This window comes from Lissotriton helveticus, chromosome 4_1 (genome assembly GCF_964261635.1).
Source record: "Lissotriton helveticus chromosome 4_1, aLisHel1.1, whole genome shotgun sequence".
Classification (NCBI taxonomy): Eukaryota; Metazoa; Chordata; class Amphibia; order Caudata; family Salamandridae; genus Lissotriton; species Lissotriton helveticus.
In genome coordinates, this window is record NC_136063.1 from 1,670,718,124 (window position 1) to 1,670,737,660 (window position 19,537).

A 19,537-nucleotide genomic window follows, 5' to 3' on the forward strand; every position below is an offset into this window, starting at 1 on the left:
TATCATAATGATCATCTTTGACTGTGTCATATTAAAACATTTTACATTTCCAAACTAATACACCCATTTCTTTGTCTCTCACATGGGCTGCGCCAAAGAGCAATGATTGGCACTTTGGACTTTGCATGCAAAGGTACCAGTCCAAATCTTGGGGGTACTATTTTATTACTCTTGACCTTTTCCATTTCTGTCATCTTTGTTTATTGATAGCTCAAATCCAACACCAGTAGGTTGAAAGAGACACTTATTGATTCCTTTCAAAACGTCCATCAGCTTGAACAAGTTACAGAAATACAAACATTATAATACGTTTACATCACATTCCTACACAAAATAGTGTGACATTAAGAAATCCTATCCTGTTTTTCTGAAATGCATTTCAGAGGCCTGATTCCCAGCATCCCTTTTTGAAGCTTTCTGCGCTATTGATAAGGCGAATTTAGCACATTTTGAAAGAGAAGTGTTCTTAAATCAAACCTAGAGAACCACAATGACGGTATCATTCAGATAGTACAAATGTTTTTTGTATATTAGTATGGAAATTGTGAAATAAAACGTTTTTCATGCTGATTTTCAACAGTCGATCTGCAATCGTGAAACATACGCTTTTGCTTGGAGGCCTCACAGGTACTGATCTAATTTTCTGTTTTAAGATTATTCACAAATCATATGATATGCTTTGTATAAATCAACTATATTGTTAGATCAAAATTGAGTAAAAAGTGACTATCTCAATTTCATGACATATAGAAGAGTAAGGAGAAGAAGCTCATGTTTCAAATGTGGAGAGGCAACAACTTTTCATTATTTTCACCTCTACTAATTATATGCATTTTTATAATGTATGTGTTTATGTTGTCCTATAAATATACAGAGACATATAGCAAGATATAGGGAGATACATACGTGTAAAGTGGATATGTACAAGTTTATAAGTAAATGAGATGTTTTTCCAATTAATAATTCTAAGAACTGAATGGAAAAGAAAATCGTAAAGTTTAGATAAGTCCCACTGTGATTTGTACTCAGATCCCGGTTTTCAGAGTCTAGAGTGCTAAGCATGATACCATCAACCCACCTGTACCAGGTTGAGCTTTTCATTTTGAGAGAAGAGATTGCATTCACGGGGGAATCTTATCTTTTATTGCAAAATCGTATCTCACATAAAAAGTACTGTTCAACAGAGTGATAGCGTTACTTGAGTCCTCTGGGCAACATCCTTCCCTAACATAGTTCAATATGCAAAAGTTGAACAGAATAGAAAGGTAATAACATTCTGTTGGTCTTTGACTGTAGAACATTAAAAACTTTGAAATGTTCACATTGCTGCAGCAATCTGCTCCCTTGTCACATGGGAGGTTCCATGGTGTAGTGGTTAGCACTTTGGACTGTGAATCCAAGGATCCGAGTTCAAATCTCGGTGGGACCACTTTCATGACTGTTGATCAAATCTTTTTTTGTCAAGTGTATTCATAAATATCACAAATCTAACACGGGTAGAGTGAAACATTAATTTATTGATTGTATTCTGAAAGTCTATTCGATGTGAGCAAATGATAGAACTTTTAGAAAACATGGAAATTAAATGGCTCAAAATAATGAGACATTTTGCGAGCTGACTCTGTTTTCTCAAACTCATCACAGGGGGCTGATGCAAGATATTACTTTCTTAAATCTTACTGTTATTGATAAGGGGAAGATGGAACTTTTTAATTGGAAATCCTTCATTAAAACAAAACTTGAGGAATCAAATTGTGTATTATGGGGACAGAAGATATGACGTTTTGAATAACAATCGTGAAATTCAGACACACATATATTTACACTCTGATTTTCTAAAGTAAATCCATAACCATAAAGTAAAATCTTTCGAAAGACGTGTCAAAGGTAATAATCTGAATTTCTCTTTCAAAGAAATTCACAATTAAATGCACTGTGTAAGTCAAGCATGTTGTCATATAAGAAATCAGCAAAAATTAACTATCTCATTACTGGTCATATAGATGAGAGAGGAAATGAACCTAACGTTTAAATTGTGGATGGGAAACAACAGTTTTTAGTTTTCAGCTTCAATACATATGTTTATGAATAATTGATTTCTTTATATAGTCTTATCGCTATCTAGACGGATATAGCTATGTATACATAGATGCATACTTATACGTTGATAAGTATCAGTATAAAACATTGACGTTATGTTTTTCCAAGAGCAAATTCTAAGAAATGGGTGAAATAGTAAATCTCATAATTCAAGTAGGTCCCACCGAGATTTGATCTCGGATCGCTGGATTCAGAGTCCAGAGTGCTAACCATTACACCATGGAACCCTCCCATACATGAGTCATTTTTCCATTGAGACAAAAGAGAGCGCATTAGTGCGGGGGCATTTCTTACATTGATGAAAGGATATCTCTGTTGAATGCTCATAGTGTAAAGAGCTATAATGTGATTTGATTCAGTTCAGATACATTCTCCATAACAGTGTTAAATATGCAAACGTTTATCAGGATAGGCAAGTTATATCATAATGATCATCTTTGACTGTGTCATATTAAAACATTTTACATTTCCAAACTAATACACCCATTTCTTTGTCTCTCACATGGGCTGCGCCAAAGAGCAATGATTGGCACTTTGGACTTTGCATGCAAAGGTACCAGTCCAAATCTTGGGGGTACTATTTTATTACTCTTGACCTTTTCCATTTCTGTCATCTTTGTTTATTGATAGCTCAAATCCAACACCAGTAGGTTGAAAGAGACACTTATTGATTCCTTTCAAAACGTCCATCAGCTTGAACAAGTTACAGAAATACAAACATTATAATACGTTTACATCACATTCCTACACAAAATAGTGTGACATTAAGAAATCCTATCCTGTTTTTCTGAAATGCATTTCAGAGGCCTGATTCCCAGCATCCCTTTTTGAAGCTTTCTGCGCTATTGATAAGGCGAATTTAGCACATTTTGAAAGAGAAGTGTTCTTAAATCAAACCTAGAGAACCACAATGACGGTATCATTCAGATAGTACAAATGTTTTTTGTATATTAGTATGGAAATTGTGAAATAAAACGTTTTTCATGCTGATTTTCAACAGTCGATCTGCAATCGTGAAACATACGCTTTTGCTTGGAGGCCTCACAGGTACTGATCTAATTTTCTGTTTTAAGATTATTCACAAATCATATGATATGCTTTGTATAAATCAACTATATTGTTAGATCAAAATTGAGTAAAAAGTGACTATCTCAATTTCATGACATATAGAAGAGTAAGGAGAAGAAGCTCATGTTTCAAATGTGGAGAGGCAACAACTTTTCATTATTTTCACCTCTACTAATTATATGCATTTTTATAATGTATGTGTTTATGTTGTCCTATAAATATACAGAGACATATAGCAAGATATAGGGAGATACATACGTGTAAAGTGGATATGTACAAGTTTATAAGTAAATGAGATGTTTTTCCAATTAATAATTCTAAGAACTGAATGGAAAAGAAAATCGTAAAGTTTAGATAAGTCCCACTGTGATTTGTACTCAGATCCCGGTTTTCAGAGTCTAGAGTGCTAAGCATGATACCATCAACCCACCTGTACCAGGTTGAGCTTTTCATTTTGAGAGAAGAGATTGCATTCACGGGGGAATCTTATCTTTTATTGCAAAATCGTATCTCACATAAAAAGTACTGTTCAACAGAGTGATAGCGTTACTTGAGTCCTCTGGGCAACATCCTTCCCTAACATAGTTCAATATGCAAAAGTTGAACAGAATAGAAAGGTAATAACATTCTGTTGGTCTTTGACTGTAGAACATTAAAAACTTTGAAATGTTCACATTGCTGCAGCAATCTGCTCCCTTGTCACATGGGAGGTTCCATGGTGTAGTGGTTAGCACTTTGGACTGTGAATCCAAGGATCCGAGTTCAAATCTCGGTGGGACCACTTTCATGACTGTTGATCAAATCTTTTTTTGTCAAGTGTATTCATAAATATCACAAATCTAACACGGGTAGAGTGAAACATTAATTTATTGATTGTATTCTGAAAGTCTATTCGATGTGAGCAAATGATAGAACTTTTAGAAAACATGGAAATTAAATGGCTCAAAATAATGAGACATTTTGCGAGCTGACTCTGTTTTCTCAAACTCATCACAGGGGGCTGATGCAAGATATTACTTTCTTAAATCTTACTGTTATTGATAAGGGGAAGATGGAACTTTTTAATTGGAAATCCTTCATTAAAACAAAACTTGAGGAATCAAATTGTGTATTATGGGGACAGAAGATATGACGTTTTGAATAACAATCGTGAAATTCAGACACACATATATTTACCCTCTGATTTTCTAAAGTAAATCCATAACCATAAAGTAAAATCTTTCGAAAGACGTGTCAAAGGTAATAATCTGAATTTCTCTTTCAAAGAAATTCACAATTAAATGCACTGTGTAAGTCAAGCATGTTGTCATATAAGAAATCAGCAAAAATTAACTATCTCATTACTGGTCATATAGATGAGAGAGGAAATGAACCTAACGTTTAAATTGTGGATGGGAAACAACAGTTTTTAGTTTTCAGCTTCAATACATATGTTTATGAATAATTGATTTCTTTATATAGTCTTATCGCTATCTAGACGGATATAGCTATGTATACATAGATGCATACTTATACGTTGATAAGTATCAGTATAAAACATTGACGTTATGTTTTTCCAAGAGCAAATTCTAAGAAATGGGTGAAATAGTAAATCTCATAATTCAAGTAGGTCCCACCGAGATTTGATCTCGGATCGCTGGATTCAGAGTCCAGAGTGCTAACCATTACACCATGGAACCCTCCCATACATGAGTCATTTTTCCATTGAGACAAAAGAGAGCGCATTAGTGCGGGGGCATTTCTTACATTGATGAAAGGATATCTCTGTTGAATGCTCATAGTGTAAAGAGCTATAATGTGATTTGATTCAGTTCAGATACATTCTCCATAACAGTGTTAAATATGCAAACGTTTATCAGGATAGGCAAGTTATATCATAATGATCATCTTTGACTGTGTCATATTAAAACATTTTACATTTCCAAACTAATACACCCATTTCTTTGTCTCTCACATGGGCTGCGCCAAAGAGCAATGATTGGCACTTTGGACTTTGCATGCAAAGGTACCAGTCCAAATCTTGGGGGTACTATTTTATTACTCTTGACCTTTTCCATTTCTGTCATCTTTGTTTATTGATAGCTCAAATCCAACACCAGTAGGTTGAAAGAGACACTTATTGATTCCTTTCAAAACGTCCATCAGCTTGAACAAGTTACAGAAATACAAACATTATAATACGTTTACATCACATTCCTACACAAAATAGTGTGACATTAAGAAATCCTATCCTGTTTTTCTGAAATGCATTTCAGAGGCCTGATTCCCAGCATCCCTTTTTGAAGCTTTCTGCGCTATTGATAAGGCGAATTTAGCACATTTTGAAAGAGAAGTGTTCTTAAATCAAACCTAGAGAACCACAATGACGGTATCATTCAGATAGTACAAATGTTTTTTGTATATTAGTATGGAAATTGTGAAATAAAACGTTTTTCATGCTGATTTTCAACAGTCGATCTGCAATCGTGAAACATACGCTTTTGCTTGGAGGCCTCACAGGTACTGATCTAATTTTCTGTTTTAAGATTATTCACAAATCATATGATATGCTTTGTATAAATCAACTATATTGTTAGATCAAAATTGAGTAAAAAGTGACTATCTCAATTTCATGACATATAGAAGAGTAAGGAGAAGAAGCTCATGTTTCAAATGTGGAGAGGCAACAACTTTTCATTATTTTCACCTCTACTAATTATATGCATTTTTATAATGTATGTGTTTATGTTGTCCTATAAATATACAGAGACATATAGCAAGATATAGGGAGATACATACGTGTAAAGTGGATATGTACAAGTTTATAAGTAAATGAGATGTTTTTCCAATTAATAATTCTAAGAACTGAATGGAAAAGAAAATCGTAAAGTTTAGATAAGTCCCACTGTGATTTGTACTCAGATCCCGGTTTTCAGAGTCTAGAGTGCTAAGCATGATACCATCAACCCACCTGTACCAGGTTGAGCTTTTCATTTTGAGAGAAGAGATTGCATTCACGGGGGAATCTTATCTTTTATTGCAAAATTGTATCTCACATAAAAAGTACTGTTCAACAGAGTGATAGGGTTACTTGAGTCCTCTGGGCAACATCCTTCCCTAACATAGTTCAATATGCAAAAGTTGAACAGAATAGAAAGGTAATAACATTCTGTTGGTCTTTGACTGCAGAACATTAAAAACTTTGAAATGTTCACATTGCTGCAGCAATCTGCTCTCTTGTCACATGGGAGGTTCCATGGTGTAGTGGTTAGCACTTTGGACTTTGAATCCAAGGATCCGAGTTCAAATCTCGGTGGGACCACTTTCATGACTGTTGATCTAATCTTTTTTTGTCAAGTGTATTCATAAATATCACAAATCTAACACGGGTAGAGTGAAACATTAATTTATTGATTGTATTCTGAAAGTCTATTCGATGTGAGCAAATGATAGAACTTTTAGAAAACATGGAAATTAAATGGCTCAAAATAATGAGACATTTTGCGAGCTGACTCTGTTTTCTCAAACTCATCACAGGGGGCTGATGCAAGATATTACTTTCTTAAATCTTACTGTTATTGATAAGGGGAAGATGGAACTTTTTAATTGGAAATCCTTCATTAAAACAAAACTTGAGGAATCAAATTGTGTATTATGGGGACAGAAGATATGACGTTTTGAATAACAATCGTGAAATTCAGACACACATATATTTACACTCTGATTTTCTAAAGTAAATCCATAACCATAAAGTAAAATCTTTCGAAAGACGTGTCAAAGGTAATAATCTGAATTTCTCTTTCAAAGAAATTCACAATTAAATGCACTGTGTAAGTCAAGCATGTTGTCATATAAGAAATCAGCAAAAATTAACTATCTCATTACTGGTCATATAGATGAGAGAGGAAATGAACCTAACGTTTAAATTGTGGATGGGAAACAACAGTTTTTAGTTTTCAGCTTCAATACATATGTTTATGAATAATTGATTTCTTTATATAGTCTTATCGCTATCTAGACGGATATAGCTATGTATACATAGATGCATACTTATACGTTGATAAGTATCAGTATAAAACATTGACGTTATGTTTTTCCAAGAGCAAATTCTAAGAAATGGGTGAAATAGTAAATCTCATAATTCAAGTAGGTCCCACCGAGATTTGATCTCGGATCGCTGGATTCAGAGTCCAGAGTGCTAACCATTACACCATGGAACCCTCCCATACATGAGTCATTTTTCCATTGAGACAAAAGAGAGCGCATTAGTGCGGGGGCATTTCTTACATTGATGAAAGGATATCTCTGTTGAATGCTCATAGTGTAAAGAGCTATAATGTGATTTGATTCAGTTCAGATACATTCTCCATAACAGTGTTAAATATGCAAACGTTTATCAGGATAGGCAAGTTATATCATAATGATCATCTTTGACTGTGTCATATTAAAACATTTTACATTTCCAAACTAATACACCCATTTCTTTGTCTCTCACATGGGCTGCGCCAAAGAGCAATGATTGGCACTTTGGACTTTGCATGCAAAGGTACCAGTCCAAATCTTGGGGGTACTATTTTATTACTCTTGACCTTTTCCATTTCTGTCATCTTTGTTTATTGATAGCTCAAATCCAACACCAGTAGGTTGAAAGAGACACTTATTGATTCCTTTCAAAACGTCCATCAGCTTGAACAAGTTACAGAAATACAAACATTATAATACGTTTACATCACATTCCTACACAAAATAGTGTGACATTAAGAAATCCTATCCTGTTTTTCTGAAATGCATTTCAGAGGCCTGATTCCCAGCATCCCTTTTTGAAGCTTTCTGCGCTATTGATAAGGCGAATTTAGCACATTTTGAAAGAGAAGTGTTCTTAAATCAAACCTAGAGAACCACAATGACGGTATCATTCAGATAGTACAAATGTTTTTTGTATATTAGTATGGAAATTGTGAAATAAAACGTTTTTCATGCTGATTTTCAACAGTCGATCTGCAATCGTGAAACATACGCTTTTGCTTGGAGGCCTCACAGGTACTGATCTAATTTTCTGTTTTAAGATTATTCACAAATCATATGATATGCTTTGTATAAATCAACTATATTGTTAGATCAAAATTGAGTAAAAAGTGACTATCTCAATTTCATGACATATAGAAGAGTAAGGAGAAGAAGCTCATGTTTCAAATGTGGAGAGGCAACAACTTTTCATTATTTTCACCTCTACTAATTATATGCATTTTTATAATGTATGTGTTTATGTTGTCCTATAAATATACAGAGACATATAGCAAGATATAGGGAGATACATACGTGTAAAGTGGATATGTACAAGTTTATAAGTAAATGAGATGTTTTTCCAATTAATAATTCTAAGAACTGAATGGAAAAGAAAATCGTAAAGTTTAGATAAGTCCCACTGTGATTTGTACTCAGATCCCGGTTTTCAGAGTCTAGAGTGCTAAGCATGATACCATCAACCCACCTGTACCAGGTTGAGCTTTTCATTTTGAGAGAAGAGATTGCATTCACGGGGGAATCTTATCTTTTATTGCAAAATCGTATCTCACATAAAAAGTACTGTTCAACAGAGTGATAGCGTTACTTGAGTCCTCTGGGCAACATCCTTCCCTAACATAGTTCAATATGCAAAAGTTGAACAGAATAGAAAGGTAATAACATTCTGTTGGTCTTTGACTGTAGAACATTAAAAACTTTGAAATGTTCACATTGCTGCAGCAATCTGCTCCCTTGTCACATGGGAGGTTCCATGGTGTAGTGGTTAGCACTTTGGACTGTGAATCCAAGGATCCGAGTTCAAATCTCGGTGGGACCACTTTCATGACTGTTGATCAAATCTTTTTTTGTCAAGTGTATTCATAAATATCACAAATCTAACACGGGTAGAGTGAAACATTAATTTATTGATTGTATTCTGAAAGTCTATTCGATGTGAGCAAATGATAGAACTTTTAGAAAACATGGAAATTAAATGGCTCAAAATAATGAGACATTTTGCGAGCTGACTCTGTTTTCTCAAACTCATCACAGGGGGCTGATGCAAGATATTACTTTCTTAAATCTTACTGTTATTGATAAGGGGAAGATGGAACTTTTTAATTGGAAATCCTTCATTAAAACAAAACTTGAGGAATCAAATTGTGTATTATGGGGACAGAAGATATGACGTTTTGAATAACAATCGTGAAATTCAGACACACATATATTTACACTCTGATTTTCTAAAGTAAATCCATAACCATAAAGTAAAATCTTTCGAAAGACGTGTCAAAGGTAATAATCTGAATTTCTCTTTCAAAGAAATTCACAATTAAATGCACTGTGTAAGTCAAGCATGTTGTCATATAAGAAATCAGCAAAAATTAACTATCTCATTACTGGTCATATAGATGAGAGAGGAAATGAACCTAACGTTTAAATTGTGGATGGGAAACAACAGTTTTTAGTTTTCAGCTTCAATACATATGTTTATGAATAATTGATTTCTTTATATAGTCTTATCGCTATCTAGACGGATATAGCTATGTATACATAGATGCATACTTATACGTTGATAAGTATCAGTATAAAACATTGACGTTATGTTTTTCCAAGAGCAAATTCTAAGAAATGGGTGAAATAGTAAATCTCATAATTAAAGTAGGTCCCACCGAGATTTGATCTCGGATCGCTGGATTCAGAGTCCAGAGTGCTAACCATTACACCATGGAACCCTCCCATACATGAGTCTTTTTTCCATTGAGACAAAAGAGAGCGCATTAGTGCGGGGGCATTTCTTACATTGATGAAAGGATATCTCTGTTGAATGCTCATAGTGTAAAGAGCTATAATGTGATTTGATTCAGTTCAGATACATTCTCCATAACAGTGTTAAATATGCAAACGTTTATCAGGATAGGCAAGTTATATCATAATGATCATCTTTGACTGTGTCATATTAAAACATTTTACATTTCCAAACTAATACACCCATTTCTTTGTCTCTCACATGGGCTGCGCCAAAGAGCAATGATTGGCACTTTGGACTTTGCATGCAAAGGTACCAGTCCAAATCTTGGGGGTACTATTTTATTACTCTTGACCTTTTCCATTTCTGTCATCTTTGTTTATTGATAGCTCAAATCCAACACCAGTAGGTTGAAAGAGACACTTATTGATTCCTTTCAAAACGTCCATCAGCTTGAACAAGTTACAGAAATACAAACATTATAATACGTTTACATCACATTCCTACACAAAATAGTGTGACATTAAGAAATCCTATCCTGTTTTTCTGAAATGCATTTCAGAGGCCTGATTCCCAGCATCCCTTTTTGAAGCTTTCTGCGCTATTGATAAGGCGAATTTAGCACATTTTGAAAGAGAAGTGTTCTTAAATCAAACCTAGAGAACCACAATGACGGTATCATTCAGATAGTACAAATGTTTTTTGTATATTAGTATGGAAATTGTGAAATAAAACGTTTTTCATGCTGATTTTCAACAGTCGATCTGCAATCGTGAAACATACGCTTTTGCTTGGAGGCCTCACAGGTACTGATCTAATTTTCTGTTTTAAGATTATTCACAAATCATATGATATGCTTTGTATAAATAAACTATATTGTTAGATCAAAATTGAGTAAAAAGTGACTATCTCAATTTCATGACATATAGAAGAGTAAGGAGAAGAAGCTCATGTTTCAAATGTGGAGAGGCAACAACTTTTCATTATTTTCACCTCTACTAATTATATGCATTTTTATAATGTATGTGTTTATGTTGTCCTATAAATATACAGAGACATATAGCAAGATATAGGGAGATACATACGTGTAAAGTGGATATGTACAAGTTTATAAGTAAATGAGATGTTTTTCCAATTAATAATTCTAAGAACTGAATGGAAAAGAAAATCGTAAAGTTTAGATAAGTCCCACTGTGATTTGTACTCAGATCCCGGTTTTCAGAGTCTAGAGTGCTAAGCATGATACCATCAACCCACCTGTACCAGGTTGAGCTTTTCATTTTGAGAGAAGAGATTGCATTCACGGGGGAATCTTATCTTTTATTGCAAAATCGTATCTCACATAAAAAGTACTGTTCAACAGAGTGATAGCGTTACTTGAGTCCTCTGGGCAACATCCTTCCCTAACATAGTTCAATATGCAAAAGTTGAACAGAATAGAAAGGTAATAACATTCTGTTGGTCTTTGACTGTAGAACATTAAAAACTTTGAAATGTTCACATTGCTGCAGCAATCTGCTCCCTTGTCACATGGGAGGTTCCATGGTGTAGTGGTTAGCACTTTGGACTGTGAATCCAAGGATCCAAGTTCAAATCTCGGTGGGACCACTTTCATGACTGTTGATCAAATCTTTTTTTGTCAAGTGTATTCATAAATATCACAAATCTAACACGGGTAGAGTGAAACATTAATTTATTGATTGTATTCTGAAAGTCTATTCGATGTGAGCAAATGATAGAACTTTTAGAAAACATGGAAATTAAATGGCTCAAAATAATGAGACATTTTGCGAGCTGACTCTGTTTTCTCAAACTCATCACAGGGGGCTGATGCAAGATATTACTTTCTTAAATCTTACTGTTATTGATAAGGGGAAGATGGAACTTTTTAATTGGAAATCCTTCATTAAAACAAAACTTGAGGAATCAAATTGTGTATTATGGGGACAGAAGATATGACGTTTTGAATAACAATCGTGAAATTCAGACACACATATATTTACACTCTGATTTTCTAAAGTAAATCCATAACCATAAAGTAAAATCTTTCGAAAGACGTGTCAAAGGTAATAATCTGAATTTCTCTTTCAAAGAAATTCACAATTAAATGCACTGTGTAAGTCAAGCATGTTGTCATATAAGAAATCAGCAAAAATTAACTATCTCATTACTGGTCATATAGATGAGAGAGGAAATGAACCTAACGTTTAAATTGTGGATGGGAAACAACAGTTTTTAGTTTTCAGCTTCAATACATATGTTTATGAATAATTGATTTCTTTATATAGTCTTATCGCTATCTAGACGGATATAGCTATGTATACATAGATGCATACTTATACGTTGATAAGTATCAGTATAAAACATTGACGTTATGTTTTTCCAAGAGCAAATTCTAAGAAATGGGTGAAATAGTAAATCTCATAATTCAAGTAGGTCCCACCGAGATTTGATCTCGGATCGCTGGATTCAGAGTCCAGAGTGCTAACCATTACACCATGGAACCCTCCCATACATGAGTCATTTTTCCATTGAGACAAAAGAGAGCGCATTAGTGCGGGGGCATTTCTTACATTGATGAAAGGATATCTCTGTTGAATGCTCATAGTGTAAAGAGCTATAATGTGATTTGATTCAGTTCAGATACATTCTCCATAACAGTGTTAAATATGCAAACGTTTATCAGGATAGGCAAGTTATATCATAATGATCATCTTTGACTGTGTCATATTAAAACATTTTACATTTCCAAACTAATACACCCATTTCTTTGTCTCTCACATGGGCTGCGCCAAAGAGCAATGATTGGCACTTTGGACTTTGCATGCAAAGGTACCAGTCCAAATCTTGGGGGTACTATTTTATTACTCTTGACCTTTTCCATTTCTGTCATCTTTGTTTATTGATAGCTCAAATCCAACACCAGTAGGTTGAAAGAGACACTTATTGATTCCTTTCAAAACGTCCATCAGCTTGAACAAGTTACAGAAATACAAACATTATAATACGTTTACATCACATTCCTACACAAAATAGTGTGACATTAAGAAATCCTATCCTGTTTTTCTGAAATGCATTTCAGAGGCCTGATTCCCAGCATCCCTTTTTGAAGCTTTCTGCGCTATTGATAAGGCGAATTTAGCACATTTTGAAAGAGAAGTGTTCTTAAATCAAACCTAGAGAACCACAATGACGGTACCATTCAGATAGTACAAATGTTTTTTGTATATTAGTATGGAAATTGTGAAATAAAACGTTTTTCATGCTGATTTTCAACAGTCGATCTGCAATCGTGAAACATACGCTTTTGCTTGGAGGCCTCACAGGTACTGATCTAATTTTCTGTTTTAAGATTATTCACAAATCATATGATATGCTTTGTATAAATCAACTATATTGTTAGATCAAAATTGAGTAAAAAGTGACTATCTCAATTTCATGACATATAGAAGAGTAAGGAGAAGAAGCTCATGTTTCAAATGTGGAGAGGCAACAACTTTTCATTATTTTCACCTCTACTAATTATATGCATTTTTATAATGTATGTGTTTATGTTGTCCTATAAATATACAGAGACATATAGCAAGATATAGGGAGATACATACGTGTAAAGTGGATATGTACAAGTTTATAAGTAAATGAGATGTTTTTCCAATTAATAATTCTAAGAACTGAATGGAAAAGAAAATCGTAAAGTTTAGATAAGTCCCACTGTGATTTGTACTCAGATCCCGGTTTTCAGAGTCTAGAGTGCTAAGCATGATACCATCAACCCACCTGTACCAGGTTGAGCTTTTCATTTTGAGAGAAGAGATTGCATTCACGGGGGAATCTTATCTTTTATTGCAAAATCGTATCTCACATAAAAAGTACTGTTCAACAGAGTGATAGCGTTACTTGAGTCCTCTGGGCAACATCCTTCCCTAACATAGTTCAATATGCAAAAGTTGAACAGAATAGAAAGGTAATAACATTCTGTTGGTCTTTGACTGCAGAACATTAAAAACTTTGAAATGTTCACATTGCTGCAGCAATCTGCTCCCTTGTCACATGGGAGGTTCCATGGTGTAGTGGTTAGCACTTTGGACTTTGAATCCAAGGATCCGAGTTCAAATCTCGGTGGGACCACTTTCATGACTGTTGATCAAATCTTTTTTTGTCAAGTGTATTCATAAATATCACAAATCTAACACGGGTAGAGTGAAACATTAATTTATTGATTGTATTCTGAAAGTCTATTCGATGTGAGCAAATGATAGAACTTTTAGAAAACATGGAAATTAAATGGCTCAAAATAATGAGACATTTTGCGAGCTGACTCTGTTTTCTCAAACTCATCACAGGGGGCTGATGCAAGATATTACTTTCTTAAATCTTACTGTTATTGATAAGGGGAAGATGGAACTTTTTAATTGGAAATCCTTCATTAAAACAAAACTTGAGGAATCAAATTGTGTATTATGGGGACAGAAGATATGACGTTTTGAATAACAATCGTGAAATTCAGACACACATATATTTACACTCTGATTTTCTAAAGTAAATCCATAACCATAAAGTAAAATCTTTCGAAAGACGTGTCAAAGGTAATAATCTGAATTTCTCTTTCAAAGAAATTCACAATTAAATGCACTGTGTAAGTCAAGCATGTTGTCATATAAGAAATCAGCAAAAATTAACTATCTCATTACTGGTCATATAGATGAGAGAGGAAATGAACCTAACGTTTAAATTGTGGATGGGAAACAACAGTTTTTAGTTTTCAGCTTCAATACATATGTTTATGAATAATTGATTTCTTTATATAGTCTTATCGCTATCTAGACGGATATAGCTATGTATACATAGATGCATACTTATACGTTGATAAGTATCAGTATAAAACATTGACGTTATGTTTTTCCAAGAGCAAATTCTAAGAAATGGGTGAAATAGTAAATCTCATAATTAAAGTAGGTCCCACCGAGATTTGATCTCGGATCGCTGGATTCAGAGTCCAGAGTGCTAACCATTACACCATGGAACCCTCCCATACATGAGTCTTTTTTCCATTGAGACAAAAGAGAGCGCATTAGTGCGGGGGCATTTCTTACATTGATGAAAGGATATCTCTGTTGAATGCTCATAGTGTAAAGAGCTATAATGTGATTTGATTCAGTTCAGATACATTCTCCATAACAGTGTTAAATATGCAAACGTTTATCAGGATAGGCAAGTTATATCATAATGATCATCTTTGACTGTGTCATATTAAAACATTTTACATTTCCAAACTAATACACCCATTTCTTTGTCTCTCACATGGGCTGCGCCAAAGAGCAATGATTGGCACTTTGGACTTTGCATGCAAAGGTACCAGTCCAAATCTTGGGGGTACTATTTTATTACTCTTGACCTTTTCCATTTCTGTCATCTTTGTTTATTGATAGCTCAAATCCAACACCAGTAGGTTGAAAGAGACACTTATTGATTCCTTTCAAAACGTCCATCAGCTTGAACAAGTTACAGAAATACAAACATTATAATACGTTTACATCACATTCCTACACAAAATAGTGTGACATTAAGAAATCCTATCCTGTTTTTCTGAAATGCATTTCAGAGGCCTGATTCCCAGCATCCCTTTTTGAAGCTTTCTGCGCTATTGATAAGGCGAATTTAGCACATTTTGAAAGAGAAGTGTTCTTAAATCAAACCTAGAGAACCACAATGACGGTATCATTCAGATAGTACAAATGTTTTTTGTATATTAGTATGGAAATTGTGAAATAAAACGTTTTTCATGCTGATTTTCAACAGTCGATCTGCAATCGTGAAACATACGCTTTTGCTTGGAGGCCTCACAGGTACTGATCTAATTTTCTGTTTTAAGATTATTCACAAATCATATGATATGCTTTGTATAAATAAACTATATTGTTAGATCAAAATTGAGTAAAAAGTGACTATCTCAATTTCATGACATATAGAAGAGTAAGGAGAAGAAGCTCATGTTTCAAATGTGGAGAGGCAACAACTTTTCATTATTTTCACCTCTACTAATTATATGCATTTTTATAATGTATGTGTTTATGTTGTCCTATAAATATACAGAGACATATAGCAAGATATAGGGAGATACATACGTGTAAAGTGGATATGTACAAGTTTATAAGTAAATGAGATGTTTTTCCAATTAATAATTCTAAGAACTGAATGGAAAAGAAAATCGTAAAGTTTAGATAAGTCCCACTGTGATTTGTACTCAGATCCCGGTTTTCAGAGTCTAGAGTGCTAAGCATGATACCATCAACCCACCTGTACCAGGTTGAGCTTTTCATTTTGAGAGAAGAGATTGCATTCACGGGGGAATCTTATCTTTTATTGCAAAATCGTATCTCACATAAAAAGTACTGTTCAACAGAGTGATAGCGTTACTTGAGTCCTCTGGGCAACATCCTTCCCTAACATAGTTCAATATGCAAAAGTTGAACAGAATAGAAAGGTAATAACATTCTGTTGGTCTTTGACTGTAGAACATTAAAAACTTTGAAATGTTCACATTGCTGCAGCAATCTGCTCCCTTGTCACATGGGAGGTTCCATGGTGTAGTGGTTAGCACTTTGGACTGTGAATCCAAGGATCCAAGTTCAAATCTCGGTGGGACCACTTTCATGACTGTTGATCAAATCTTTTTTTGTCAAGTGTATTCATAAATATCACAAATCTAACACGGGTAGAGTGAAACATTAATTTATTGATTGTATTCTGAAAGTCTATTCGATGTGAGCAAATGATAGAACTTTTAGAAAACATGGAAATTAAATGGCTCAAAATAATGAGACATTTTGCGAGCTGACTCTGTTTTCTCAAACTCATCACAGGGGGCTGATGCAAGATATTACTTTCTTAAATCTTACTGTTATTGATAAGGGGAAGATGGAACTTTTTAATTGGAAATCCTTCATTAAAACAAAACTTGAGGAATCAAATTGTGTATTATGGGGACAGAAGATATGACGTTTTGAATAACAATCGTGAAATTCAGACACACATATATTTACACTCTGATTTTCTAAAGTAAATCCATAACCATAAAGTAAAATCTTTCGAAAGACGTGTCAAAGGTAATAATCTGAATTTCTCTTTCAAAGAAATTCACAATTAAATGCACTGTGTAAGTCAAGCATGTTGTCATATAAGAAATCAGCAAAAATTAACTATCTCATTACTGGTCATATAGATGAGAGAGGAAATGAACCTAACGTTTAAATTGTGGATGGGAAACAACAGTTTTTAGTTTTCAGCTTCAATACATATGTTTATGAATAATTGATTTCTTTATATAGTCTTATCGCTATCTAGACGGATATAGCTATGTATACATAGATGCATACTTATACGTTGATAAGTATCAGTATAAAACATTGACGTTATGTTTTTCCAAGAGCAAATTCTAAGAAATGGGTGAAATAGTAAATCTCATAATTCAAGTAGGTCCCACCGAGATTTGATCTCGGATCGCTGGATTCAGAGTCCAGAGTGCTAACCATTACACCATGGAACCCTCCCATACATGAGTCATTTTTCCATTGAGACAAAAGAGAGCGCATTAGTGCGGGGGCATTTCTTACATTGATGAAAGGATATCTCTGTTGAATGCTCATAGTGTAAAGAGCTATAATGTGATTTGATTCAGTTCAGATACATTCTCCATAACAGTGTTAAATATGCAAACGTTTATCAGGATAGGCAAGTTATATCATAATGATCATCTTTGACTGTGTCATATTAAAACATTTTACATTTCCAAACTAATACACCTATTTCTTTGTCTCTCACATGGGCTGCGCCAAAGAGCAATGATTGGCACTTTGGACTTTGCATGCAAAGGTACCAGTCCAAATCTTGGGGGTACTATTTTATTACTCTTGACCTTTTCCATTTCTGTCATCTTTGTTTATTGATAGCTCAAATCCAACACCAGTAGGTTGAAAGAGACACTTATTGATTCCTTTCAAAACGTCCATCAGCTTGAACAAGTTACAGAAATACAAACATTATAATACGTTTACATCACATTCCTACACAAAATAGTGTGACATTAAGAAATCCTATCCTGTTTTTCTGAAATGCATTTCAGAGGCCTGATTCCCAGCATCCCTTTTTGAAGCTTTCTGCGCTATTGATAAGGCGAATTTAGCACATTTTGAAAGAGAAGTGTTCTTAAATCAAACCTAGAGAACCACAATGACGGTATCATTCAGATAGTACAAATGTTTTTTGTATATTAGTATGGAAATTGTGAAATAAAACGTTTTTCATGCTGATTTTCAACAGTCGATCTGCAATCGTGAAACATACGCTTTTGCTTGGAGGCCTCACAGGTACTGATCTAATTTTCTGTTTTAAGATTATTCACAAATCATATGATATGCTTTGTATAAATCAACTATATTGTTAGATCAAAATTGAGTAAAAAGTGACTATCTCAATTTCATGACATATAGAAGAGTAAGGAGAAGAAGCTCATGTTTCAAATGTGGAGAGGCAACAACTTTTCATTATTTTCACCTCTACTAATTATATGCATTTTTATAATGTATGTGTTTATGTTGTCCTATAAATATACAGAGACATATAGCAAGATATAGGGAGATACATACGTGTAAAGTGGATATGTACAAGTTTATAAGTAAATGAGATGTTTTTCCAATTAATAATTCTAAGAACTGAATGGAAAAGAAAATCGTAAAGTTTAGATAAGTCCCACTGTGATTTGTACTCAGATCCCGGTTTTCAGAGTCTAGAGTGCTAAGCATGATACCATCAACCCACCTGTACCAGGTTGAGCTTTTCATTTTGAGAGAAGAGATTGCATTCACGGGGGAATCTTATCTTTTATTGCAAAATCGTATCTCACATAAAAAGTACTGTTCAACAGAGTGATAGCGTTACTTGAGTCCTCTGGGCAACATCCTTCCCTAACATAGTTCAATATGCAAAAGTTGAACAGAATAGAAAGGTAATAACATTCTGTTGGTCTTTGACTGTAGAACATTAAAAACTTTGAAATGTTCACATTGCTGCAGCAATCTGCTCCCTTGTCACATGGGAGGTTCCATGGTGTAGTGGTTAGCACTTTGGACTGTGAATCCAAGGATCCGAGTTCAAATCTCGGTGGGACCACTTTCATGACTGTTGATCAAATCTTTTTTTGTCAAGTGTATTCATAAATATCACAAATCTAACACGGGTAGAGTGAAACATTAATTTATTGATTGTATTCTGAAAGTCTATTCGATGTGAGCAAATGATAGAACTTTTAGAAAACATGGAAATTAAATGGCTCAAAATAATGAGACATTTTGCGAGCTGACTCTGTTTTCTCAAACTCATCACAGGGGGCTGATGCAAGATATTAGTTTCTTAAATCTTACTGTTATTGATAAGGGGAAGATGGAACTTTTTAATTGGAAATCCTTCATTAAAACAAAACTTGAGGAATCAAATTGTGTATTATGGGGACAGAAGATATGACGTTTTGAATAACAATCGTGAAATTCAGACACACATATATTTACACTCTGATTTTCTAAAGTAAATCCATAACCATAAAGTAAAATCTTTCGAAAGACGTGTCAAAGGTAATAATCT

The 19,537-nt window shown here is 34.2% G+C and overlaps 15 non-coding genes across 15 annotated transcripts; 8 read left to right on the plus strand and 7 right to left on the minus strand.

The window, feature by feature from the left end:
• Nucleotides 1–1,357: 1,357 nt before the first annotated feature.
• TRNAH-GUG (transfer RNA histidin (anticodon GUG)) lies at nucleotides 1,358–1,429 on the plus strand. The gene has a single exon. It is a non-coding gene; the product is annotated as a tRNA-His (tRNA).
• An 826-nt stretch (nucleotides 1,430–2,255) lies between these two features.
• TRNAQ-CUG (transfer RNA glutamine (anticodon CUG)) lies at nucleotides 2,256–2,327 on the minus strand. Its single transcript has one exon. It is a non-coding gene; the product is annotated as a tRNA-Gln (tRNA).
• Nucleotides 2,328–3,877: 1,550 nt separating this feature from the next.
• Nucleotides 3,878–3,949, plus strand: TRNAH-GUG (transfer RNA histidin (anticodon GUG)). The gene has a single exon. It is a non-coding gene; the product is annotated as a tRNA-His (tRNA).
• Nucleotides 3,950–4,775: 826 nt separating this feature from the next.
• TRNAQ-CUG (transfer RNA glutamine (anticodon CUG)) lies at nucleotides 4,776–4,847 on the minus strand. The gene has a single exon. It is a non-coding gene; the product is annotated as a tRNA-Gln (tRNA).
• A 1,550-nt stretch (nucleotides 4,848–6,397) lies between these two features.
• TRNAQ-UUG (transfer RNA glutamine (anticodon UUG)) lies at nucleotides 6,398–6,469 on the plus strand. Its single transcript has one exon. It is a non-coding gene; the product is annotated as a tRNA-Gln (tRNA).
• Nucleotides 6,470–7,295: 826 nt separating this feature from the next.
• TRNAQ-CUG (transfer RNA glutamine (anticodon CUG)) lies at nucleotides 7,296–7,367 on the minus strand. The gene has a single exon. It is a non-coding gene; the product is annotated as a tRNA-Gln (tRNA).
• Nucleotides 7,368–8,917: 1,550 nt separating this feature from the next.
• On the plus strand, nucleotides 8,918–8,989 carry TRNAH-GUG (transfer RNA histidin (anticodon GUG)). Its single transcript has one exon. It is a non-coding gene; the product is annotated as a tRNA-His (tRNA).
• An 826-nt stretch (nucleotides 8,990–9,815) lies between these two features.
• Nucleotides 9,816–9,887, minus strand: TRNAQ-CUG (transfer RNA glutamine (anticodon CUG)). Its single transcript has one exon. It is a non-coding gene; the product is annotated as a tRNA-Gln (tRNA).
• A 1,550-nt stretch (nucleotides 9,888–11,437) lies between these two features.
• Nucleotides 11,438–11,509, plus strand: TRNAH-GUG (transfer RNA histidin (anticodon GUG)). The gene has a single exon. It is a non-coding gene; the product is annotated as a tRNA-His (tRNA).
• Nucleotides 11,510–12,335: 826 nt separating this feature from the next.
• Nucleotides 12,336–12,407, minus strand: TRNAQ-CUG (transfer RNA glutamine (anticodon CUG)). Its single transcript has one exon. It is a non-coding gene; the product is annotated as a tRNA-Gln (tRNA).
• A 1,550-nt stretch (nucleotides 12,408–13,957) lies between these two features.
• Nucleotides 13,958–14,029, plus strand: TRNAQ-UUG (transfer RNA glutamine (anticodon UUG)). Its single transcript has one exon. It is a non-coding gene; the product is annotated as a tRNA-Gln (tRNA).
• Nucleotides 14,030–14,855: 826 nt separating this feature from the next.
• TRNAQ-CUG (transfer RNA glutamine (anticodon CUG)) lies at nucleotides 14,856–14,927 on the minus strand. The gene has a single exon. It is a non-coding gene; the product is annotated as a tRNA-Gln (tRNA).
• A 1,550-nt stretch (nucleotides 14,928–16,477) lies between these two features.
• TRNAH-GUG (transfer RNA histidin (anticodon GUG)) lies at nucleotides 16,478–16,549 on the plus strand. The gene has a single exon. It is a non-coding gene; the product is annotated as a tRNA-His (tRNA).
• An 826-nt stretch (nucleotides 16,550–17,375) lies between these two features.
• TRNAQ-CUG (transfer RNA glutamine (anticodon CUG)) lies at nucleotides 17,376–17,447 on the minus strand. The gene has a single exon. It is a non-coding gene; the product is annotated as a tRNA-Gln (tRNA).
• A 1,550-nt stretch (nucleotides 17,448–18,997) lies between these two features.
• Nucleotides 18,998–19,069, plus strand: TRNAH-GUG (transfer RNA histidin (anticodon GUG)). The gene has a single exon. It is a non-coding gene; the product is annotated as a tRNA-His (tRNA).
• Nucleotides 19,070–19,537: the final 468 nt, after the last annotated feature.